Source organism: Lutra lutra, chromosome 7 (assembly GCF_902655055.1).
Source record: "Lutra lutra chromosome 7, mLutLut1.2, whole genome shotgun sequence".
In the NCBI taxonomy this organism is placed as follows: Eukaryota; Metazoa; Chordata; class Mammalia; order Carnivora; family Mustelidae; genus Lutra; species Lutra lutra.
Genome location: NC_062284.1, coordinates 143964327 through 143990985, shown reverse-complemented (window position 1 = coordinate 143990985; position 26659 = coordinate 143964327). Strand labels below are relative to the sequence as shown.

General features: G+C 51.6%; 1 protein-coding gene across 8 annotated transcripts in view; it reads right to left on the bottom strand.

The window, feature by feature from the left end:
- The window catches only part of PPP2R5C (protein phosphatase 2 regulatory subunit B'gamma), a 123689-nt gene that overhangs the window by 66775 nt on the left and 30255 nt on the right, over nucleotides 1-26659 (bottom strand). The window contains exon 1 of one of the 8 annotated variants that reach the window (XM_047737661.1): nucleotides 5443-5705. The exons of the other annotated variants lie outside the window; for them this stretch is intronic. The gene's annotated coding sequence lies outside the window, so the exon portion shown is untranslated. Of the gene's footprint in view, nucleotides 1-5442; nucleotides 5706-26659 lie in introns of those variants that run through there. 8 annotated transcript variants of the gene reach the window in all.

The window sequence follows — 26659 nt, the reverse complement described above, 5'->3', positions numbered from 1 at the left end:
AGTATGTGTGGATCCAGATCGGGTGTGACCCCTGGGTGAGCTGGGGCTGTGGGCAGACTTGGTGATCTGAGCGGGAGCCATCTGGGCAGACCTCCTCACCTAGTCCTTCAAAGTTGACGTTTCCGGACAAAGTGCTCTGGAGGACTTGTTTTTTATGGTCGCCATGTTACCACGAGATGGGGACAACGTAGGCTCGCGGCACTCTGAGGCCGTCACCGGGCACAGCTGCTCCTCGCTTCTCACTCTGAGTCCTTCACTTGGCAGAAAGCGAGCGGGGACGCCAGGCTGGAGTCCCAGCTCCACCCGCTCCTACCTCCGGGACGCTAGGGCCGAACACACCATCCCTCTGGGCCTCGGTTTCCTCGACTGTACCCGACGATGCAGGGGACGGTGAGGACAAACCCACGTCATGTGCTCGGAGCCAGGGCGCGCCCCCATCAGTGCTCTTGGGTTTTGTTTTTGCTGATCGATGCGGTTAGCTGCCGTCACTTAACTGTATTTATGTTCTTCTCCTTAGAGAACGTCCGCGACGGAAGCAACGCTCCACATCCTCCCCGGGCACCTCCGAGCAGGCCACTACCGCACGGCGCTCGGAGCTGCATCTGTGCCCAACAAAAGGCGGACTCAGAACGCACTGGCGTCTGGCTGTGCGTAATTCAGTTACGCGGGCGTCCTGGCGAAATCTGAGCCCAGCGGCCGTGCTCTGCGGTGCTGGTTCTGAGAACAGAGCAGCTCCGGAGTGGCTACCTCAGTGTTGTCTGCAAGAGGCTGAGTGGACCCCAAACCCAATTATGACCCCTGCGCCTGCCAGGTCGTGGAGCAGCCAAGTTCTCGGGCGAGTGCGGGGACGTCCCAGTACCACCAATCTGCAGCACAGTTCGGTGTGGGTGGAAAACTGTGCCTGGAGTCAGACAGACTCATACAGGATTATTGGTGGAACCAGTGTTTCGGGCAGTGGGCGCCGAATGCTCACATGGGAAAGAAGATATACAAGCGGGAGGCAGCAAGACGAGGGTGTCGGGAGGAACGGCTATGAGACAGCGGGGACACCGGCTTGGTATTGCTGGGCCCGGGGTCCACATCTGAATAACAAGGTTCTTTCTGGCTCTCCGAGACTCTCGAAGACTAGAGGGCCAGCAGCAGTTCCTAGAGACGGGAAAAGGTCAACTAGGATGGGGTCTCTTGACACAAACAGGGTCTACACAGAATGGTCCGATTTTTTTTTTTTTAAATCCAGGAGATAACTTGTAAGCGAGTACCACGAGAAGGAACATATAAAAAGCCAAGGGCTTGACCCCATGCGTGACATCGTTTTCTCTGCAAAAAAGCTGACCACGGGTCTTTAAATGAAATTTAAACTTAGCATTCAGTTGCTGCCATCTGATGTCATACATACTTTTAAAGGATTTGGTTTTCAGAAAAAGGATATGGGATTTTGTTTTCAGAAAAATGATGCTCACCATAAAATTGAACAAACAAACAAATCAACCCTCCAAACGCAAGAAGGGAAGATTCAGGGCTCAGCGCTGTTGGCGTTCTGATGCGCGTTCCCCCAGATGCGAGGACGGGCTGCACTGTGTGCACGCGCTATCGAGACCCATGCTTCATACACTCCTGGTTTTTCACTGCGCCCAACCCTGTGTCAAGCACGTCATGGAGATCAACAAATGGACCAAGATCATTTTTTACTTGTTTGGAAATTTCAATCATATGTGCCACAATTTCATAAACAGAGCCAGTCTTCTCATGGGTTTCTTTTTAAAAAAAATTTTTTTTTAAAGATTTTACTTATTTATTTGAGAGCGAGAGACAGAGACAGCACGAAGCAGGGGGAGCGGCAGGCAGAGGGAGAAGCAGGCCCTCCGCTGAGCAGGGAGCCCGATGCAGGGCTTGACCCAGGACCCCAGGATCATGACCTGAGCTGAAGGCAGACACTTAACCCACTGAGCCACCCAGGCGCCCCTCATGTGTTTCTTTTAAAAAAAGTATTACACATAACGCTTTGATTTATGATCACAGATGGAAGACGGAACGCCCCGATCTAGTTTTGTTCCCTTCTAAGATCTCATTAAAAAGATGATAGATTCTGTGAAGGACTTACACCTTCAAGGCAACAGGACTGGCTGAGCTGGAGCGGGGGAGCTGGCCTAGATGCCTGGGAGGAGAGGGATGGCAGGACAGTGGAGAGGCCATGGGACAGCGGGGGGCAAGCTGGCACATACTGTCAAAGCCCCTGGGGCCTCGCTAAGGATGGCCACGGGCACCATGAAGCCAGGGTGCGAATGGGCCTGAACCAGGAGGGCCGTAGAAAGATACGCGGCCGTCCTCCACAGACCCCTTTGTCTGCGACCAGGTCTCTCCTCTGGACAGTCCAACGCCAGCTCCTGTCCCATCAGGGACTTTGCTTCTGGGAACGGCAGAGCAGGTAACAAGCCGACCTCCCACAGCAGTGACAAGAAAAACTTGAGAGAAAAATATATACACAAAGAATCTGTTTAAAAGGCGACCATAAGCAGGGCAAATAGAAGTTGTAAGACTAAGAAGAAAAGATGACAGAGGCCCAAAGGGATGGCCTGGCACCTGGGGTCTGTCTCCCCACCATGAAGGCAGGACCAGCATCCGGGGGGAGGGGCAGAAAGGAGCCCCAACCTCGAACATAGCTACTGTGTGCATGTGGCACGCCCAGCATGGAGCCCAATGCGGGGCTTGAACTCATGACCCTGAGATCAAGACCTGAGCTGAAGTCAAGGGACTGAGTCCCCAGGAGCCCTGACGGAGGAAATTCTTTACACCATCCTTCAACTTGCTATACGTCAGGGATTATTTCAAAAAGTTTCAATGAACACGCCACCAGCATGGAAGTGGAGTCTCAGCGGAGGCCGCTTTTGAGCGCACGGCGACGGGCCCGCGTCCTCCCCCGGAGCCGGGCCTGCTGTGGACTCTGGCTCTGGTCTCTTTCTCACCAGGTGCGGCCCAGCCCTCCTGCACCCTCCTTTCCCTGAGCGCGGCTGCCGCCCCCCAAACCCGCTGCCAGGGCAGGGTCTCGGATCATTCACTTCTGCTCTGGTGTCTAGGGAAGACAGGTCTTCTTTCATTCATCTGGGTTCCCTTCTCTGCTCACCAGGGCTTCCACGTCTCCCCTCATGCTGGGGAACGAGCACATCTGCACTGGGACTCAGCACCCACCGGGGGTGGGTGCTGCCGCACACGAGCGCTCAGATCCACACTCCATCCCGGCTCGCCTTCGGCCAGTTCTGCGCACAGTTGCTCGCCCGACAGCACGCCGGGGCCCACACCAGTCCCTTCCTCAGGGTGAGCGTCACGGCTAAGGGAGTGAACCGAGTAAGGTGCCGAGAACAGCCCTTGCGGCACGGTCACCGTGGTCGCTGGGCACGGTTCGTGGGACGGCCCCGCTCACAGTCTGCGTGTGAGCCGTGCTCCTGCCCCTCGTGCATGGAGACAGCAAGGAAATCCCCAACTCCGAAAGTGAACGAGACAATCTGAGGAAACATGAAGCCCCAGGGGTGGGTTCGACGGGGTCGGGGAGGGGAGTTCCACGGAGGGAACTGCGGGCTGAGACGTGAATGCTAAGGAGGAGGAACCGGGCGCGCCAAGACCTGTGCGACAGCGCCAGCTGGGCCCCCGCCAGGGACGACACCCCCTCTGCCCTGAGGCCCTCCCAGGGATGACGGGTTTCCTCTGCATTTATTCCGTTTTTATTGCATTATGATGACAGTCTATGGTTTCTACTTATTTCAATTTTAGGGAAACCGCAGAGGTTTTCTCTGGGAGCTACGATATGTTCAATTCAGCACTTTGTGTCCACCTACAACTCGCCCCGCTCCAGCGTGTAGCCACCAGACCCTCGACGGGCCACGGGGTCCGGGGGTGTCTCCCACCAGCCCTCACCCTACAGTCCCTCCAGCTCCTGAGGTGACGTCATCTAGGCCACATAGGTCCACAGTGGTTCTGCCATCCACGGGCCCCGAGCTCCAGCGTGGCGTGGTGAAGCAATTCTGTCTCAGTGATGCTTTTTCGCCTTGAACTGAACTTTTCCCGCTATTAACGACACGCTCCCAGCTTTCCTTCTGCATCCGCCTCACATATCCCTTGGCTCCTTTCTAACGCCCTGTTGTATTCTGTCCATCTCATTTCAGGATTTAAAGCCAAGTTAGAAGACCGCATTTGTTTAATTTACTATATACAGTAACATATATATATATATAATATGTATACATAATATATAACAATATAATAATATATGCGGCACATGTACTAATGCATGTAATGCAATACATAAAGATAAAAGTAACTTTAAAATTTATGCCAGTACAAAAAATTATGGAAATAATCTTTAAATATTGCCAACCTAGAAAAATATATGCCAGATTTTGGCCAGATGTTTAGCACTGAGATATAGTTCAATAAGTTTATCCAGTTTAAATAGCATTTTGGAAAAAAAAAAAACTGTCTTCAGGTACTCGAGACGAAAATTTCCAAAATAACAAAATGAGCCATTTGCAATAACAACTGAACACTGTCACAAACACTAGCTACGAGGGGGGTATGTGATCCAAGGGGAAGAGGGGGCAGGGAAGCCCCGCCCACTGGCTAGGGACTCCCCACCCTCAGCTCTCCGTCCCTCTCCCCAACCCCATTCGGCTGACACCCTCTTCAGCTTGGTGGCCTCAAAAGGCACAGAGCATTTTAGTTGCTTTTTGCTGGAAATCTCAGCTTCTTATTTTTGCTCTGGGATTGAAGAATTCCTTCCAACACTTCTGAAAATCTAATTCCCCAACTCTATCTTATCTTACTTTCGATACTATTTTCACTTTTAGTTGTTTCAAGGAACACTGACAACTCGCCACCAGTACTATGTGCTAGGAAACCTTCCATGGCACTGGCCTGTGGCACCACACCGAGAGGCCACTGTCCCCCACCGCACAAACACCACATGAGACGACCTGCACGGAGGTTGGAGGGATGGGGCTGGTGTCTGAGCCAAGGCGGGTGGATTCAGAGCCTCTCGACGTGTCTGGAAAACAAGCAGCACCCTGGTGAGGGACAGCTCCGGCCCACCCCATGGCACTGGGTGGCCTCCCACACGTGCTTCCTGGGGTGGGGACCTGCACGTTCCTTCCTCCGTACCTGGAGCAGCGTGGTCTCACAGTCCCTGCTCCAGGCAAGGATTGTGCCTGTGCCCCAGGAGGCTTCAGAAACCTTCCCAAGAATAGCCCAAGGACTTAGAGCTCCTCGATGGGGAAAAATCTGTGAATTAAAATCACCAGGGCCGAGCAGATACAGAACTAGGATGTGGGCCAAGCTCCCCATTTGCCTGTAGCACAGATGAGAAGGCTGGGCATACAAAGGAGCTCTTTACACCAACTCAGAGTCTGGGATTTCGCTTCTTCTCCAAGTCTGACTTGGTAACATGCAACCTACCAAAATTCGAGTCAACAATTTTTCCTTCTCTTGAATACTCAGCGGACTGTAAAATGTGCCCAAAGCCGGAAGTCACTGTGGAGCTCAGACGTTCAGTTCTTGGTGTAATTCACCTACCAGCTCTCGGCCTGCGCCCAGACCTCGGGCTCTCCCCCGGCCTCCCCGGCCACAGCACAGGGGCGTCTGCTGCACCCTCCGGATAGTCTTCCTTGGAAGGCCTGGGCCCGGGGGCTGTGCTCTCTGCACCGTAAGGTACGGTTTCCGAGGCCACCACCCAGGCTGGAGTCAAAAGACAGGGGCTGTGTTTTTTCCTTACTGTGCACGTGCTTTGAATACACGCCTAAAAGTAAAATGCTTGTCCAGGAATCTGGCGAGAAGGGAAAGCAAAACAGAAGATCCTGCCAGACCTACCCATTCTCTGAAGCTTTCTCTGTCATGTGCTCGCAGGCAAGTTCAAGTGAAGAAAGGGAATGTCCAGGACTTCAGAACTTTTTCTCTGAGCTTTTTGGCAGGCGTCTTGGGAGAGGAAAGGGTACTCGTAGTCGATTATGGGCTAATTTCTGGTTTTCCCAGCGTGTGATACAGATTCACTTCTCTAACCCTATCTAGTTTCCCGACAGAAACACAGTCGTATCTTAAGGCACACATTCCTTGCACAAACGCCCCAAGCACCCTGACAGTCCTCGAGTGCTAAGCACACATCAGGGAACCTCACACTCTGACGAGACTCGCATGCCAGGACTGCCGATGGGCCCTCACAGCTGGGAAGTGTTCTCTCCTGGAAGAGCCACCTGAGCTGGACAGGAAAACACCTCCCCAGACTCAGTGAGGGGTGGCCTGTGGGTGTCAGTGGCCACACTTAGAGGCCTAACCCGGAAGCTGCTTCCTGGCGTTATCTTTCCTTACCTCCTCTGTTGGGGAAGACTTTTTGTCTCAAAAGACCACTTTGGGGGCGCCTGGGTGGCTCAGTGGGTTAAGCCTCTGCCTTCAGCTCAGGTCATGATCCCAGGGTCCTGGGATCGAGCCCCGCATCGGGCTCTCTGCTCCGCAGGGAGCCTGCCTCCACCTCTCTCTCTCTGCCTGCCTCTCTGCCTACTTGTGATCTCTGTCTGTCAAATAAATAAATAAAATCTTAAAAAAAAAAAAAAAAAAAAGACCACTTTGTCCTGGAACGGGCCTCCGTGCTGCTGTCCCAGCTTCTACCCTTACTACACCCTCGGCGGCCGGAGTGCACACGCCAGGCCCGGCCCAGGTGCCCCACGCAGCCAGCCCCCTGCTCGGACTCTCACTGGGACCCTTCCCGAGCGCTGGAACCACCCTGACTGGACCACAACTGCACAATCAGAGGAAGGGGCCATCTTTAAACTTGGGATGCAACGAAGACGGGAAGTCAAAGCCAAGGACTTCCAGCCATATTAGAGTGAAAGTTAAAACAAAAGCATATTTATAGTACTTTGATGTTTTAAGACAGCATATTTACACACATTACGCTGCCTGAATCCTAGAACAATCCCATGAGAAAATTCCATATTGAAACGGTTAATGGACTTGACAATTCCTTGAGAGAGACGGAACTCAGACTCAGGTCCTCTTCCTTCCTTGCACCGTGTGCTCTCCAGGAGAAAGCAAAGAGGAGGGGCTCTTTGGGGCCAGTAACTGGAGCCAGGAATGGATGCAAAGTTCAGAAGAGCGAGCTACCCTGAGGCGGTTTCTGAAGAATGATCAAACCACGTAATTAAATTAATCCTTTTAGGTGACTCTGTCATCCCTACGCTGTCTAGAAATCCCCCAGCTGATCGGCTGTGACCCCATCTTCTCCCAACACCGGCTCCCGTCAGACAAGCTGGCCAGGACTGTGTACCGCCAGAGGGCTGAGAGCTGTTCTAGAGCGGGAGCCCACCTCTTTGCTCACGCTGAGGAACACCCCAACTCTGGCCAGTGTTAGTGGCGCCTGCTGGCCCCCTATCAATCTCCTGACCCCAGGACCAAGTTAGGGCTTTTCTCCTAAACACTGAAGCCGCCATCACTCAGTTTTCACCAGCTAGAATCCGGATTTGCAAACGTGGGGAGGAGCGAGCAGGTCTAGTCGCCATCCTCAGGAACTGCCTGATATCACTTTGCTCCAGACTCCGTGCCAAGGACTCTCATCCCTCCCATCACCGCGTGCCCACGAGACTTCGTGAGGGAGATTTATTATTCCCATTTTGCAACTGAAGACACAGTTACTCAGCAGGTTATGTAACTTGCTGGAGCTGTACCACTGAGCCAAAGTTGAGACATGCAGAGCAATTACCCACAACTGAGGCCACCAGGGGCCATGACAGTGGAGGCTGGGAGGCTGGGGAAGACAAGAGGGAGGCCCGAGTTGGGATGGAGGCCACCCTTTGGCCCCCACAGTCCAGCTCCTCCATGGTCACTGTGCTTGGAACCAGACAGAAGAGACTGGTGGGCTCTGTGGAACTGTCCCATTGGAACCAACTCGGAGGGGGCCACGCAGGGTCTCCCCGGCTCTGGGCACTCACGGACATCTTCTTGATGTCACTGTATCTGCACCAAGTCGGGCTATAACCCTGTGTTTTTCTTCCAACAGACATAATTTTGACTAAGCTCTGTCCTGAGCAGTAAAAACCCAGAAAATCATGGATCTGACGTGCCAATTACATATCCTGATGCCTGTCAACACGTAATTATCAAAATGATGCCCAACGCTGCATCACTTGGAATCATCTCCTGGGCTGCCAGCGGGAACGACCTACCGCACTTGGGGGGATCGGGGCTGCCCCACAGCATAAAGGAAAGAACAGAACAAGAACTCACTCGTTTCACCCTATTTATGGACTTCCAAGTTGACTCTTACTGCCCGACTAAGCACAGGCTTTGAGGCCCCCACCTTCTGTCTGGAGTCGGTAGCAAGAGGATCATTCCACCTGTTGTTGCAGCACAGATCGGACAGTCCGAGGTCCCCTGGCCTCTGCGGACCCGTCGGTCTCTGGTTCTAGGACCGGAAATGACTTAGCACCCCCTGTGAAGGCCTCTCCATCCACCCCAGCTCCCACGTAGTTAAAAAAAAAAAAAATTCTTTTTAAAGATTTATTTAAAGGGAGAGAGAAAGCAAGCATGTGCCTGCGTGTGCGTGACTGCATGCACAGGGCTGGGGGAGTATGGGGAAGGGGGGCGAGGGGGAGAGAATCCTGAAGCAGACTCCCCACTGAGTGTGGAGCCCAATGTGGGGCTTGATCCCACAACCCGGCGATCATGACCTGAGCCAAAATCAAGAGTTGGACACTCAACCGACTGAGCCCCCTGGGTACCCCCCGAGTAGTTATTTCTTTTGAGATTTACCTTCAAATTTCCGTCATAATACTGCTGTGAAAATAAGTTTCACTCTATTTTCACATAAGAAAATAGAGTTTAATTTAAACAAATTAAACTCTACTTTAGCCAGCGTAAATAGCTCATGTGCCACAGTCCAGGAGGCTTATCCTGTCTCACAAATGGACAAGCAGGGAAGCACCTTCCTTGGTGCTCCTGCGATGACTTTGCAGCACAAATCAGAAGGAAGCTTAAAAAGAGGCTAAGCCCAGGGGTGCCTGGGTGGCTCAGTGGGTTAGAGCCTCTGCCTTCAGCTCAGGTGATGATCTCAGGGTCCTGGGATCGAGCCCTGCATCGGGCTCTCTGCTCAGTGGGGAGCCTGCTTCCTCCTCTCTCTCTGCCTGCCTCTCTGCCTACTTGTGATCTCTGTGTGTCTGTCAAATAAAAAAAAAAAAAAAAAAAAGAGGCTAAGCCCATATAGTCACAGAAAATTTTTCGGAAACCATGCTCCACAACGCCACTCAGAAGAGGACCCGACCCTCCAGAGTGCCTTCTAGTCCGTTTGTTTCCTTTAATAGGCTGCTGCGTATTTTCTAATACTTTAGGCCACATCACATTCTTTTTTGGAAGTAGCCAAGTAAAAATAACACCCTAAAAATATGCGAGCACATCTTACACGTTAAGAGATCATAGATACCAACAAAAGGACCCTATCTCAGTGGGGAAACGAATGAACACCACACCCCTCCTGTGCAGAGCTGAGCGGGGGCACAGTCCCTGCGCGTGTGCATGGCACTGTTGTTTGCACATGGATCGCTGGCCTTTACACCCTTCCAGTATGCAGCAGGTGTGGGTATGGAAGTGCTCAGAAGCACATGCAGGAGGAACACATCAGAGTAAGTCAGCCGTGCACCCCACCGCCCCCCCATGACCACCGCCCCTGTTGGCCCCTCAGCCCTGTGCAGTCTGCTCTGCAGGCCCCCCCCACCCCCAAGCTCTCCCGCATGACTCGCCTGCCCCCTCGCCCCACAGTGCCTGTGGCTTGACTGCCACTTCCATGTGACTTTGCATCCCAGAGATTTATGTTCTGGTCCCATGTGCCTTCAGCGCACACTCCCCGAGGGCAGGCTTCTGCATCGGTGTGCCCTGCTCTATGGACCTGAATTCTCCACCTACACCTGCAAACACAAGTATCTGATCAGTTGCTGACACCCTGACCCAGCTTAGTCCAAACCGCGTTTCTAGAAGAACACGACGATGTCATATTTCAGCTACATACCTGAGCTAGGTGTTGGCCAGGACGCACGCTCACCACACAGACAAAGCCTGCTGCCTGTGTCCCTCTCGGACGTGTCCCCAAGGGAGCCCCAGCACGGGCAGATTTTCTGCTACTCTGGGTTCATGCTGATCTGGGCCAGCCCTCGGCTATCGCTGGCCGCCGAGCAGGACTGAATCAGGTCAGAGCTTTCAAAGCCACTGTTGAGGCTCTGTGTACAGTTCTGGAGAGATCGTCCCTCGTTAGGGTCACCTGTGGTCTCATGTCGAGAGAGCAGCGTGTGGCTCCTCAGTCCCACAGGTCCTGCCAGTGATAACAGGGGGTTTCTTGGAACTTATACAGGATGGGGTCCCAAAATGTCAGCGGGTGGGTTTGGAAAGCCCCTCCCATGGCCTGAAGAAGGTGGGGAAGAACAGCTGGGCACGCACAAGGACGACACTGCGGTTTTCTGAGTCAGAAAGCCAGAAAGGTGACCTTCAGCATCGAAGACATGCCAAAGTCAGGTGCCTTCCTGGCACACGGGGCATGCACGGCTTCTGAGGTCCCGATAGCAGCACACGTGGGTCCCCGTTTCAGCTCCAGTGACCCAGGAGGAGTGCCTGAGTTGCTGGCCCGGCTGGGGTTAAACCCCAACAGCCCCCGAGAACTTTCCTCTTCGATCACCATGGGCACGATGCCAGCAGTGGGCTTCTAGGAGCGCCCTGTCAACACCGTGAACAAGGACCCCGTGGAGAAATGCATTTTGAAGGCATCTCAATGGGTGCATGGGTGGGGGTGGTGAGGAACCAGCACACGGGGCTGTGGTCCCTTCCTCCCCTGGCGGGACCCAAGGGCCCTGCCTGGCCCTCGGCCACCAGCGGTGATGCGCGGAAACCCATCGAAACGCTCACAAAGTGCAAACGTACACAGACAAGGTGAAAGTTCAGTGGAAAAATCATCTTCCTTGAAAAGCTCCAACTTCATGGAATATTAAAATATTAATATTAATATTAAAAGAGATCTGGTTACAAGTAAGGCACCACCTGTATTTTAACAGAGGTTAAGGCAACAAGCTTTCCTTTAGGAAACTAAGAAACGTGGACAGCAGCGAGTGAGTGGGTCACCCCGGATCCCCAAAGGCAGGCAGGGCCTGGGCCCAGCATCTCCCAGCTGTGGGTTTCCTTTTGGAAGTGGAAGAAGAGAAAGTCTTAAAAAAAATTTAAAAAACTGCACTCAAAATTCCTAAGAATTCTTGCTCACTTAAAAATAATGTAGGACTTTTCCTTTTCTGGTCCTTTCTTTTTCGCGGTTGGGCGGGGGAGGGGAGGCCAGATCTCAGGCTCCCTCTTCCAGGGTTTATAGGACAGAAGTCAGCGGACTGCCTTCAGGGTTGGTGGCCAGCATCCCAGTGCATCCGGAGAACTTGGCCACTAGACAGAGCAACACGAGACACCTGATTTAGACTTCTCCTGAAGGTGATTTTAAAGCCTGAACTTCCCCCTCTCACTGTATCTCTGTCAAATAAATAAAATCTTAAAAAAATAAAATAAAAATTGGAGGCGCAATCACATGATGTCCAGGGAGCCATTTTAACGTGTGTGACTGCACTCGGAGGGATGTGGTGTGCCCCCCATTTCCACACGGTTTCACCCCTTCCCTGTAGTCACGCCTCACGCCCCTCCCAGTCCCGGGCAACCTCTAACCTCCTCTCTTGTCTCTGTAGATTTGCCCAGTCTGGACATTTCGTATAAAAGAAATAAAACGAGCACTTAAGTTACATGAACTGCCTAATATTATGTGGTAATTCCAAATGTAAACGAGGCAAAACCCTGAGATTTGTGGCTTAAAATGACGTTCTAGAGTTAGGATTTCACAAACCAGTAAAATTTCGTGAAGAATCTTGACCATGGATGTTGGATTACCACCCTAACCGACAAATAGGAACATTTAAAAAAAGGTCCACACCAGAAAAGATATTTTAATAGCCCAAAGGACAATCTTAGGATGGAGAGTCCTATAAATCGAATAAATTTAGCTTTATACACATTACATCACTCCGATGTCTGTCCTTGGCACAGAGCAGCACAGGCCTTTGGAAAGAACCAATCCTGGACCACCACCCTTGGTCCAGCTGAACGCAGTTCACTAAGTTCATGTGCCCCCCGCCAAAGGGGGCTCCCCACAAAGCCTAGGAATGAAGAGGAGTCCCTCCCATGAGAATGACATCTTTTTTTTGTTTTTAAAGATTTTATTTATGTATTTGACAGACAGAGATCACAAGTAGGCAGAGAGGCAGGCAGAGAGAGAGGAGAAAGCGGCTCCCCGTGGAGCGGAGAGCCCGACGCGGGGCTCCATCCCAGGACTCTGGGATCATGACCTGAGCCGAAGGCAGAGGCTTAACCCACTGAGCCACCCAGGCGCCCCGAGAATGACATCTTTTTGATGGTTAGGGATGACAAGATCCAAATCTAAGCTCCAGAGTGAAAGAGACGCGAACACGCTGTAAGCCAGGGAACGCCGCTACACCCGGTGTGGACGGATGCCAGCCTGTGGTCTGGGGCGGTTACGCCGCACGCAGCCGAAGCAACAACCTTGACAAACAAACACGGAGCTCTGACACGGAGGAACTCCCAACCTGGCCTTTTACACGGGGGTAGGCATTCTGGGGGCACATGAAGCCACAAGATACACACGCACTTCCCGGAGCAGTGGTCTGACAACGTGGTGAAATCACGCTCAACACTTTTACATTAACCATAATAATTATGAAATAAAATATAAAATGCAAGTGGTTTTTTAGGACAAAACCTGAGACTTGAGGAATGTTAGCACCTTGTGGGGGGGGGGTTCTTGGTGGACCAAGCTACGAGTCAGGATGACACCCCAGCTCCGACAAGCGTGGGCTCTCCCTGCTCAGAGTCGGACGAGCTGCCGGGGAGGGTCTGGACAGCAAGACCCTGGTCTAGGCTAGCTCTAGGGCTACAGAGAGGCCAGGAAGGTGAATAGACTGGTTCTAAAATTCACGTGGAAACAGAGGGGACCCTGACTACAGGACAATTCTGAAAAAGAACAACAAAGCTGGAGGATTCCCACTTCCTGATTTTACAAGGTCTGACAATGCTACCGCAGTCAAGGCTACAGACCTGTAGACCAACGGAACGGAACAGAGTCCCGAAATAAACCCACACGCTATGGCCCACTGGTTTTTAACAAGCGTGCCAAGTCCACTCAGTGGGGGAAAGGACAGTCTTTTCAGCAAAGGGCGCTGGGAAAATTGGACGTCCGCTCACCTAATACAACACACAAAAATTAACTCGAAATGGATCAAAGACCGACTAAGATCACAAGACCCTTATAAGAAAACACAGGAGCAAATCTTGGAATTAGGCAGTGGTTTCTTAGATCTTAGCACGAAAACCACAAGCAGCAGAAGACAAATCAGATAACCCGGACTTTACCCGAATTAGAAACTCCTGAGCTGGGAATGAGATCATCAGGAAAGTGAAAAGACGCCCTATAGACTGGGAGAAAAAACTTGCAAAGCGCATCTGTGATGCGGAACTGCTGTCCAGATACTCAGACTCTATGGTGGCAAAGTCACGACTGTCCCCACTCGCCTGACTGTCCCCCTGGCCCGCACCCTTCAGGCCCCTCCCCACGTCCCCCGGGTTTGGCCCACTCCCCTTCATTCCTCATGCTTCCCTCCTCACTGGGAGGGAAAACTGGGAGGGAAAGCTCCCCCCTGGAGTTTTCGCAAAGGCCTCCCCTCTCCCCTCTGCGGCCACCAGGAAAACCAAAGCCATTGGGCCCCATCTTCCCCAGCTTCCCTCTCAAATTTCCCCACCCGCCCCAGAAACTGCTGAAAGCCCTGTGTGCTGAAGAGGACACTGCCCATCTGGTTTTAGCACATCTGGTTTTGACAGCTTTGCCATTTCACACGTAAGAAAGGAACAGGGCTGACCGCACGCTGACATGGTCTGAAACACAGCGAAACTGGTTCACTCACCTAATGAGATGTGATAACGAGCGGTCGGTCCAGCCAGCCCGACAGGACGTGAGTGAGGCCCTGGCAGGGAAGTCGAGGAGTGGCTGACCTGCCCCATCCACCCGCCCCCTCGTGCTCTGCCGCCTCACGGTCCAGGGGGTCCGCTCAGACAGGCCGGGCCAGGGCGGACAGTGTACACGTGGGAGGAGGCCCAGCAGAGCTTGATTCTGGTCAAGTCTCGACACAAATCCACGATCTCAGCTCTCCGGTGAACACTCTGAGAGCCCGGCAGTAACTTCAAAGGCACAGGAAAGCAGGAGCCCCAGTTTCCGACTGTGGAGATCAGTAATTAGTATCCGGCTCCCACTTTGAAGGCTATGCCTTCTCTTAACTTTCTGAATGGGTTATACCTTCGCACGGTTCAAATACACACACACACACACGCTCCTGGTGAAAACCCTCATTTTCTCACCAAAGTATCACTCTTAGTTTGTCTACCCCTTGAGCTCCTCTGTGGAACCACAGGGATGTACCTGAGCCCCCTCCGTGGTGGGCCAGCGAGAGTGGCGGGCCACACCGCCCTGCCTTTCCCCTCAGTCACCCTGAGGCCTTCCGCCAACCAGTCCAGAAAGAGATGCTACTGGAGAGAAACCCCTTCCTTAGGTTTCTGTCACCTGGCACCACACCCCATCCCAACACGCTCTCCAGTACGTGAAGTAATCCCCCCCAACCCGGGGTCCCCAGCAGCATCCACGGGGCCACCAAGGGGCTTACCGAGTGTCGCTTCTCTGGGGAGGCCCTGTCCTGCCCACAGGGCCTGCTCGCCCTCCTGGGCGCCTGGACACGCACCTCTGGCGCCCAGCATACTGCCGAGCACCTGGGTTAGACACGGCTACACATTTGCCAAAGGAACGAAACAAAGCTGTAGGTGGCCATGAAGCAGAAGGTCAAAAAATGACATTTTGTTCTTCTTTCGGTGTTGGGTAGAGTCCATCAAGGTTTCCTCCCTTTTGAAGTGAACTCCATTAACGACACATTTTTAGTCTTAACTTGAACCTCATTCGGTACAACAAAGGACGCAGGGCTGAGCGCTACTGATACTTAAGTCAACAAGGGCACGCACATGGAGTACTTGAAAGCCAAGAATGAGGAAGGAAACATTTGCAGAGCTTGATGAAAATGAGGAACTCAAGTTCACACACTGTTTTTCTATTACAATGTAAACATCCCCTCAATTGTATACATCACCGAGAAATAGTGTCTTCACTACTGTTTCCCCTGGGACGAATGCCTATGCTAAGTTTTCAGCTACTTTTTGGCTAAAAGATGCCTCTCCCCATCCAGACCTCCATGCTGTATTGCTACCCGTAGAAGGATGTACCAAATTTCGCACTAAACTGAAGGAATTACTCAGGAGGCATCTTCATCAGCAGTGAGTTCATGTTCAGCTCGGAAGGTCCTCCCGTCAGCTCTGCTAAACTTGCAACATCACACGTGTCTCTGAGGAGGTCCAAGGTCCTTAAGCCAAGTGCACCCCGGTCCCAGGAGCTCCGGGCCAGGCTGAGGGGCGAGTGGGCAAGGGGACGTGAGCACCCCGGAGCCCCTCAGAGTTCAGTTTCACGCACACCTGCAGTCTCCCGAGGTATGGCCTCGCCTTCAGGACCCAGAATCCGCGTCTCTTTCCGAGACGATGCCAGAAACACCAACCGAGCTGGCTGCTGCGGCCTGCATGCTCCACCGTGATCCAAACCCGGGAGCAGAAAGTACCGTGTAGACGGCTCCCGGTGGTAGAGGAACCTGCGAGGGGAGCCCCGAGGCGCATCCGGAGGGGGGCGAGAGCCCAGGTCGGTGAGTCAGAGGACCCGAGAGCTCCTCCGGTCTGTCACCAGCTCCCCGTGGGACCTCAGGCAAGAAAGGGGGAGCCTTTCTACGCAGGTTTCTGCAGCTCTGAAGGGGGGACTAATAACACCCCTCGGCGGCCTCGTAGGAAAGAGGACAGTTAATGAACACATGCGAGGAGCTTTGAAGATTACAGTTTCCTGGGTGCTAATGACACACAGTGACAGTCTGCGTGTCCACCCACCCCACGGCTGCCCGCGGCCGGAACTGCTCCTAGTAAACTCATCTGCCCCCGCCATTTGCTCTCCCGGCTCCACATTCTGGAAGCCCCTGGAAGAAATGAATGACGATGCTCAGGGCCCTAGACGATACGCCAGGAAGCCCACACAGAGGGCGTGCTCTGACCCGCACCAGCTCTGGGGCCACCGCGCCGCGGCGGGGCACACTCCTGGCATAAACAGGGACCCGGGAAGCAGGTCCTGCCTTCTCTGGGTGCCGCAGTGAAGGCTGTCCGCTGGCAGAATCCCCGTCTTCTGCCAAAGGATGCCTGAACATGCTTCTAAAACTTCCCTTTGTTGTTACTGTTTCTAATATTCAGAAGTGAAGCCTGGTGGGAAAAATTATCTGGGCGGGGGGGGGGGGGGGTCTGGGGCTTGCTTCTACTTCACTCAAAAGGAAGCTCTCCTTCTTTTCAAACAGAGGAAAACCTCATGCAGGCAAATGATCAAGCCCTGTACTAAAGAAAGATCGAGACTACTGACTGCTCTGGTTTTTACAGGTTGATGTTTGCTCTAAGTAAACATGCGTGTGTGCACATGGGCACTCCAACATACGTGACCCACCGAAAGCAGTTCTCTGACCTACGTAGGCAGGACAACTGACGATCAGTTAACTGGATACAGAGAATTACAACTCCGATCAAGATTAAATGCCAAAAAATGTTCAGGATGAGGATTCTGATATATGTTTACATGTAACCGACACACAACATTCAGAAGTAGCGCACGATTCGAGCTACTGACATTGTGTTGTCTGAATTAGAAAAGTCCACCAGAAAGGAAGTGAGGCCTGAGGAGGTCAGTCTGTGAAGGCCTCATCTGGAAAATAAAGGATGCACAGGAGAAAGGAGTGCTTTAGGGGAGGAGGCAGGAGACTGGGGCAAGGAGGTAAGGGTTTCCGAGCATCCTAAATGCGACTTGGCCTAAGATACAAACTCCAGGTAACCTTTAAGATTAGTCCCTTTTCAGTGTAATGTCACTTGTGACTGACTTCACTGCAAAGAGGAAAAGTGTCTGGATTTATTAGAGTTCGAAAGAACCCTCCTTACTGGACAGTCACGTGAGTTTTCTAAGGCAAAGCATTTCTCCTAAGAACAAAGTGAAAGAAGGAACTTGCTCATTCTCGTGACATGCTTTTGTCCTCAGGGATCCTAGACGAACAGGAATCCAAGCACCTTCCTTTCAATTCCCTTGAAAATAAGAAATTTAATCAAACGCGTATCTGCTGTTAAGTCATCTCTACACCCAGCATGGGGCTCGAACTCAGGGTCCTGAGATCAAGAGTCGCATGCTCTCCTGAGAGCTGGCCAGGTGCCCCCTAATGCATCTTTAAACTAAGGAATCTGTAGACTCAGGAAGGTGCGGAGGGGTCGAGGACCTCAGCAAGTGGCTGTCATACCCTGACCATGGACCTGAGAGCTCTGGGTTCTGGTAGGAACGGGAAGCCCAGTAAAATTACAAAACCTCCATGTTTCCAACTTCCACTGAAATATCTCAAGAGTGAGCAAAGGAGGGTCAGCGATGCTTTCTAAAGTAAAATGTTTCCCTGGGACCAGGTCTCAAGTGTGAAGAAGCAGAAAGCCACGTTTCTGGCAGCCTGGCATGGCAGGAGTGGCCTGGGTTCTAGGCAGACCGTGCGAGGTTTCTTTCGGCCTTGCACTCAGTCAGGTGCTCTCGGGAGATGGGTTCCGACGCCCGTAAAACAAGCAGAGTTTCTCTCCTGCCAGCCTGTGGGCGTCAAGGGCCGCTGACAGTCCCTGGGACGGTCCCAGGCATGCAGCAGGTGCTCCTGGAAGCAGGGAGGTGCGGGAGACCACACTTAGGAGTCTACGGCACATACGTGTATCTGGTATAACATAACGATGTTAGCTCGGGACATCAGAGCACCGCAGAGAGCGATCAGATACTAAAGACCTGTAAAAAGTGTATGTTTCTAAAACTGCCCTCATGTCATTCTTTCTCTTAAGTAAATAAAAAATGCCTTACACTTGCCATGAATACGAACACACATTATGCACGTGAGTATGCGCGCACGTCTGGAACGGTACACAGTGAAGCCAACAGGGAAGCTAGGAGGCTGACTCGGGGGGCTCAGGCCAGGGAGAATTTTAGATTTGCAAGTAAAACAAATGTTTAAAATGGCTATATTCACACATGGGTTGTTTTGTTTTTGTTTTTCTTTAGATTTTTAAAAAAAGATGCAAGAAAGTGGACCAAGGTGGGGAGGGAGGCTCCGTGTCCGGGGGTGACTTTACCACCTGTGGTGCAGGCATGGGACACAGACAGCACCCTGTCACCGTGGCCTGAGAGACACGCTTACATTACCAGCTGGCTGACTTTAATTTGGACTTTTCTTTTTCTTGGGGTGGGGGGGGGGGGAGAAAAAAATACAGAAGCTTGGTAAAAATAGGGCCAGGGTCACATCCAGCCCGAGGTAGAGAGATTTCCTCAGCCAGTGGCTTCTAAGTTTTTTGGTGTCAGGACCCACGTACACTTGGAAGTCCACCGGGCCTAGAGAGCTCGGATTATGTGGGCTACAGCTGCTGACACTGACCAGATTAGAGAACGCTTATGAAATGTAAAAATATATAAAAATATATAAGTATATATTTTTTAAGAAAAAGAGGGAGAAAGAGACAGGAGGGGGCGGGGCAGAGGGAGAGGGCGATACGAATCCCAAGCAGGCTCTGCCTTCACCATGGCGTCTGAGGCGGGGCTCGATCTCACAACCCTGAGACCATGACCTGAGCAGAAATCAAGAGTTGGATGCTCAACTGACTGAGCCACCCAGGGACCCTCAGAACGGTTAAAATAGTCACTAATTCACGTAAAGCAGTACGAACAGGCTCATTTTATGTGAACCTAATTATTATGAAAACAATCCCTCCGCCAAATCAGCAAAAAGACAGCCCAGGGGCGCCTGGGTGGCTCAGTCGTTAAGCATCTGCCTTCAGCTCAGGTCATGGTCCCAGCGTCCTGGGATCGAGCCCCGCATCGGGCTTCCCGCTCCACAGGAAGCCTGCGTCTCCCTCTCCCGCTTCCCCTGCTTGTGTTCCCTCTCTCATGATTCTCTCTCTGTCAAATAAGTAATTAAAATCTTAAAAAAAAAAAAAAAAGACAGCCCAGTTTTACATTCCTGCATATCTCTTTCATACCCAACTTAACAGAGGACAGGGAGAGGTGCGTTTCGGCATTTGTTTGATATGCTGTTTTGGTAGAAGTTCATGAAGGAAAAAAAAGCCCATCCCCACACAGACATGTTTATTTGAAGGGAGGCATCTTGGTGTGCTTTTTCAAAAAACTGTGGATACTTCTCTTTGATTCTATGCCTACATTCAACAAGTGGTAGTTTCTTGAGAATCAGCTGCAGGACAGGAGCTGAAGCTATGCTGACGGGTCTCTTACACTGGGCCCCGTGCTGTGTCCTCCGCTTTGCGCGTCTCCTCCGCCTGCAACTGTTGCTGGCATCCCTTCCCGCGCACCGGGAACCCGGGTGGGGTCATGCAGAGACCTTCCACAGGACGCAGCGAGAAGCTCTACTTGTTAATATTACCAGGACTGTCAGCAGGAGCAGCCATTGAGCTCACGCTGGGAGATACATGTTTTCCAAAATTCAAATTTTTGCCCGCAAGCTTAAATTTTATTGTGGGCAACAAACAGTGTCCCTGTTGTTTCCTTTGAACTGCCAGACTCAGTTCATTACTTTTCAAGACAGCATGTCTGCCTTTTTGTTCTTGCAAGTAAGAACGTCGATCCGGAAAAAAGGGGCTAGTTCAGCTTGTAACTCACACAACTGTTCAGTTTTGGAGACGAGCCTCGTGGCTCCAGCATGCCAGAGGGCTCAGCTCTGGTCCTGACTGCAGGGTCCTGGGATCGAGCCTGGTGTCGGGCTCTCTGCTCAGCATGGTCTCCTTGTGGCTTCTCTCTCTGGCTCCCTCTGCCCCGCCCTCTTTCTCCCTCAAATAAATAAATCTTAAAAAAAAAAAAAAAAAAATCCCAACACAAAAGAGGAATTCAACATATTTGGGATTTGACAACCAGACAGTAAACTTTCGGAAGTCAAATTTCCAGAGCATCAGAAGCCACACCTGCATTTTTTTTTTTTTTTTTTTTAAGATTTTATTTATTTATTTGACAGAGAGAGATCACAGGCAGGCAGAGAGGCAGGCAGAGAGAGAGGAGGAAGCAGGCTCCCCGCTGAGCAGAGAGCCCGATGCGGGGCTCGATCCCAGGACCCTGAGATCACGACCCGAGCCGAAGGCAGCGGCTTAACCTGCTGAGCCACCCAGGCGCCCCCACACCTGCATTTAAATACAATGACGGGGGCAGGGGCGCCCGGTTGGTTCAGTGGGTTAAGCCTCTCCCTTCAGCTCAGGTCATGATCTCAGGGTCCTGGGATCGAGTCCTGTATTGGGCTCTTTGCTGGGTGGGGAGTCTGCTTCTCCTTCTACCTCTCCTGCTTCCCCTGCTTTGCAAGCATGCGTGCACTCTCTCTCTCAAATAAATAAAATCTTTAGGAAAAAAAAAAACACAACTACAGGGGAACGATAGGTAAGTCCCCCTGTTTGGGCCTCATCACAGATCATGTACCTCTGACTCTGAAAATAGCATTCTTCCTGAACGTTCTTGAAAGACCTTCTTCAAAAGCATTAACAACAGGGGGAAGGGAGGAACGTAAGCAAATGCCCTGTCTCTGGTTTCACCAAGCAGACCCGACCCACGAGAGCTGCAGAACTGAGCACAGGGACCAGTGAAGCCACTGGGGTGGTGCCTGCCATGGTCTTACTTCTACACCAGGGCTAAGTGGGACACAGTCCACTCTCCAGAATTCCTGACGACGCTCCTTTCTTCACCCTGCTGAACCGGCAAAGCCAACTGTGGGAGGAGAAAAGGCTTGCTGAGCGGGGGAGGGAGGGAGAAACGGGCTTCAAGATGAACCAACAGAGGTAACACAGAGGAAGGGAAAAAAAAGTGTGGTTAGATGCCGGGCTCTGAAGTCCACATAGCAAAGGGGTGACAAGTTGTGGGGAGCTCGCAAAGCTTCGGGCCCCATTTTAAGCACTTCTTATGCGTTTGCTCCTTTTACCCTCATAAAATCCGGAGAGGCAGGGCACCTGATTCCCATTTCCAGGCACAGACTGAGCCAGCTCGCCCAGGATGGCTCCGCTGGCTGGTGCAGGGGTGCGGGTTGGGGAGCTCGGAGCACCCCCACCTCTCCTGTTCAGAAGGAACCCTGGTTTCATCTGCAAGTGTGCCCGAAAGGCTGTTCTGCTTTAAAAGACCAATAAAAATGCCAATAAACATCAAAAAAGGTGTACACCCCCAAAACACCGTTTGGGGAGACGGTGCTGCTGTCCGTGTGGCAACGTGAGGTCCCGGCTGTGCCCGCTGCCGCCTCAGCACTGGCCCACACGGGACGGCCGAACCCTCACCGATTATCTCACCAACAGTGTCAAAGGCAAAAAGAGGAAAAGCCAGAACTCGAACACGAAGACCACTGCTCACTGTTCAGGAAACAATTTCTGAATAACCGAATTTCCTTTGTACATTTGTTCTGAAACAGATCGCGCTCAGGGCACTTCCAACAGTCTGGAACAGCGGACACCGGTGCAGAAGTCGAAGGGACCCTTGGACGCCCACTTCCCTACATCCAACAGTGCTTCATTCATTCATTCATTCATTCATTCATTTATTTATTTATTTATTTTTTTGTTTGTTTGACAGAGATCACAAGTAGGCGGAGAGGCAGGCAGAGAGAGAGGAGGAAGCAGATTCCCCACTGAGCAGAGAGCCTGATGTGGGGCTCGATCCCAGGACTCTGGGATCACGACCTGAGCCGAAGGCAGAGACTTTAACCCACTGAGCCACCCAGACGCCCCACAGTGCTTCTTATTTTAGCGTATTTGCTTTATGGTAAATTTTTCTCTGTATTATCTCGAGAAAGTGGCAGAGCCCATCACACCACACTAAGTCATCCATCTTTGGTCCCTAAGAAGGAGGACCGTGCCGACGATGTCCCCACACCTTCCCCGCACCCAGAAAACTGACAGGTGATTCCCCAGCACCCCATGTCCTTCTGCACTCAACTTTCTCCAACTGCCCCCAAGATGTCTTCCACAGGTTTTTGTTTTATTTTTTTAGAACAAAGACCTGATACAGTTTCACTTACTGTATTTGTTACGTCTCTTTATTTATTTTTTTTAAATAGAAGGGCTTTTAGTTTATGAACAATTCAAGGGCCAAAAGAAAACCAGATGTCACCATGCTCTAATTCTCTGTCCTCACAGACTCCAGTCCTTCCAAGCTGGGAAGAAATGACTTCCTCTCAGTGTGTTAATGGGAGAAACTGATTACCCGGTTCTGGAGCTCTCCATGTCTCCACCTGCTTGGTGGTCCCGCTTCCCTCTGCTCGGGAGGCGGGTTCATCTGAAGCCAGGCCCAGCAGAGTGGTTCCTCGGGCCCACCTTTCTTTCTTTCTTTTTTTTTTTTTTTTAAGATTTTATTTATTTATTTGACAGACAGAGATCACAAGCAGGCAGAGAGGCAGGCAGAGAGAGAGAGAAGAGGAAGCAGGCTCCCTGCAGGGGTGAAACGGGGCGTGGGGAAGGGGAGGGTTGCGCCGAGAATGGACAGCTGCGGTGCAGCAAGGTCTCAGGGGGACGTGAGAGGAGTTCTGAACTCCAGCCTCGAACACATCACACTCGGGGAAAGAGAAGGTGCGTGGGATGTGGAGGCTTTACAAACACCCATTACCCTGACGTGGGGGAGAGGGGAGCGCGCGATCTCAGACTCCGACTCCTTTGTTCTCTGTGGCCCTAGGCCAGGGGCTCCCCTGTTCTAGAACAGAGCAGGCAGGGATAATGCTTCACGATGCTGGACGGATTCAGTGAGGACACGGCCCTAACCTCACACGCTCCATGAGCGCTGCCTCTTCTCCCGAACGGCCACAGGCAGCCGCTGGGGGACGTGTAGCGGCACAAGGGGCAGGGGCCCTGGTGACCCTGGGGAGGGGAGATGCTGGCACGTGTCTGGATGCTGGCAGGAACCAGTCTGTGTTCTCGAAAGCTCCTTCCTCTCGGCAGAGTGCCTTCTGCTTAGAAGAGTGCCAGTTTGCAACAGTTCGTGACGTATGGAACCAGAAGCTAGATGAGAAGGACGACGCTCCCCAACCGCCTGGCCTGCGAGGAGTCCGTCCTCATCCAAGGTTTAAAACCACATGCCCTCTTCTTGGTTGTCAAGCTCGGGTCTTTATTTTTCTCCCATTCTTCATATTTTTGTGAAAAAGTTCCGGGAGTTTAGTTTTTGCTGCAAGGCCGGAGACCTGATGGGAAAGTCCTTTGAAGACATTACCCCCAAGTTCAAGGGAGACTGATGAACAAAAGCCTGTGGACTTGACGCGAACACGCCCCACCCCAAGGGAGCTCCGTTACTTCGTTACCTTCCACACACCCTCGGGAAGACGAAAGAAATGATGTCACGTCCAGCATCGCTCTTGGTAAGCTTCAGAGGCGGATTTCTGGAAAGTTGCCGCAGTGAGGACAGGTGCACCACGCCAGATGCCAGTGGAGCAGAACTCCAGAGCTGATCCGAGGAGGTAGGCAGAGAGAGGCTCCCGGGTCTGGTCACCGCTGAAACGCTGGGGAAACGTGGATACCGCTGGGCACGGTCCTCACCGTGATCACATCAGGCAGGAGGGCGCGACATCTGGCAGGCCACCGGCCTCGCACAGGTGTGAGGAAACCAACTTCCGGAGTTGGACTCAACATCCCAGGAAAAAATGGGTTCCCACAAAAGGGATCATTTGCGCCTGAGCTCCCCACGGGGCCACGGCTACGTCTCAGTCCTTCAGAGACAGACTCCTCAGCGGAGCAAGTTCCCGAACAACTAGGACAAGATGCAAGCACTTAACATCTCTGGGGGCCGGAATCATGCTGCTGGAAAAGGGTCAAGAGCTCGCTCCTCTCCGGCCGTGAACATCTTTTTGGATTGGCTATTCCTGCCTTAAACCTGGCTCTGGAAGGAACACACCTTTTACTACACGAACAAGCCGTTCAAAAACTCACAGAATGGTCTAGAACGGTCTAGAATGGTTGGCAGGCTGGGTCCCATGGGCCAGATCTGGCGTGCCGCTTGTTTTTGTAAATAATGCTTTACTGGGACACAGGCAGGCCTGTTCATTTACTTACTGCCCTTGCCTGCTTTCACAGCCAAAAAGACTGATTTACAGGCACCCCTCGTTTTACTTGCCTCACAAATACTGTTTTTCACAAATTGAAGGTCTGTGGCGACCCTGCGTCAGGCAGGTCTGTGGCCGTCATTTTTCCAACAACATTTTGCTCACTTTGCATCTCTGGGTCGCAGCTGGGTCATCCTCGCGGTGTAACAAACTTGCTCGTCATTATTACGTTTGTGACAGTGACGTCAGTGACGACGGCTTGCTGAGGGCTCAGGCCACGGTTAGCACTTTTCAGCAAAGAAGGATTTTTAAATGAAGGTATGTGCACTGTTTTTGTCTGACACTAAATGGGCTGGAGCAGGGTGTGAACGTGACTTCTAGAGACACTGGGAAACCAAAACCTTCACTAGACTTGATTTATGGTGACGTGAGCTTTCCTACGGATACCATCTCGGAGGTATGCCAGCCCTTCTCTGAACAAGTGTTGACCCCCGCCTAGACCCACGTTGTCACGACAGTGGCCACAGACACAACTGTCTATTGAAATTGTAAATAACTCTCATGAAATAAAATCCAAAATCCAGTTTCTGAGTTGCACTGGCCACATTTTAAGGGCTCTGTGGTCAGATGTCGCCAGGGCCACCGCCACGGCCAGCACAGAGAATGCTGCCACCAACACTGGCAGTTCTCTTGGACGGCGCTGGAAGATCAGGATTTAAGTCATGGAGCTAAATTTACAGCCGCCAAGTTCAGGTGACGCTCTCTCCTACTACAGACAGAAAAGTTTATGTAGATTTCAACAGTGTGTTCCTCGCATGCCGGAACTTTTTTTAGGATATGCTAATTCACCATATGGATGGCAAACTCTAGATTATTTAATAGAAGAGAACCACCCCGCCCACTGGGACAACTGACCAGTTTAGTGATTGGATTGATTTGTTTACGTGGGCCACCCACCCCACAGGGGGGGCTGTCAAGTCGGAACACTGGGCCACAGGGCTTGCTTCCCATTGTGAGTTAGGGACCTGCACTGCGTGGAAGGGGAACTGACAGATACACGTAAAATAAGTGGCACCCTGGGCACACAAATGTCATACACATGAGGGGCCATGCAAAGTGGCAAAGGTTCTACAAACTGCCAAAATTCCTATTTTAACATAAGTTTTTTTTTGTGTGTGTGTTTTGTTTTTGTTTTTGTTTTTTTAAACATGGCAAACAAAACAACTGGCTAGGTTTGGATTTTGGCTGACCACGTGTGGGCTGTGTGACCTTGGAAGGTCATTTTCCCTTCCGTGTGGAAGACCCTTCTCCTCCCTGAATCGGAACCCTGGCACCCTGGAGAGGGAGGCAGCACTCAGCGTCACCCCCTCCTGGCTCCCTCTCCCCAGCATCGTCACATCAGCTTCCCTCGGGCATGGGTGGGGGGGCGGGCGCCCACGTGGGTCTCTCCACAAAACCACTGGCTCTGGGGTGGCGCTGCACCCCTCAGTCCTGGTTACTGACCCTTGGCACTGGATGTACACAGGAGAGCGGCCGCCTGCGTGTTCAACGCATCAAGAATCTAAAAACCGATAGAAATAAAACGAATCTTGCCAAACTGCACACTGACATGCTTCCTCTAAAAACTGCTTACGAGTAAACAGAGAGTTCTTCAAGTTTTGAAATTAGAAATTATTCCCGTTTCAATTAAAAGTTAGTTTTCAGTCCCTACAGGTTACCCGCTCTTAAAAACTTACGTCTCTGGGGCGCTTGGGTGGCTCGGTTGGTTGAGCGACAGCCTTCAGCTCAGGTCATGATCCTGGAGTTCCAGGATCCAGTCCTGCAAGGGGCTCCCTGCTCAGCAGGAGGTCTGCTTCTCCTTCTGCCCCTTCCCCCTCTCATGATCTCTCTCTCTCGTTTTCTCTTTCAAATAAATAAATGAAAATCTTAAAACAAAACTTAAGTCTCTCTCAGGTTAATACACTCCACTACTTAATCCCTCCATAGTTAGCAAACACTGACTCAACCAAAGGCAAAAAACCCAACCTGTGTATAATAAAGTCTTGGAATTAAAAAAAAAAGTGTGCTATAATAGTCTCTAAAACCAAATGATTCCATTTCAGAAGTACTCAGTTCAAAAGATGACCAGTGCCTTAAGTATCTACTAAAATCAGAAAAAAAACCCTCATGAACCAGAATAAATACCTATTTATAAGGTATCTTAAAATTATAAAAATTTATTTTATATGTAATAAAATGATCTTATTGCTAACTGGTTGGTATTTAAGAACTAATTTAAACCTAAGCACAATTACATTTTGCTTTTACTCATTTGGTTCCTGACATTAAAATACCTAAATGCTGTCTGTGTTCAACACTGGCTCTTCCCCGGG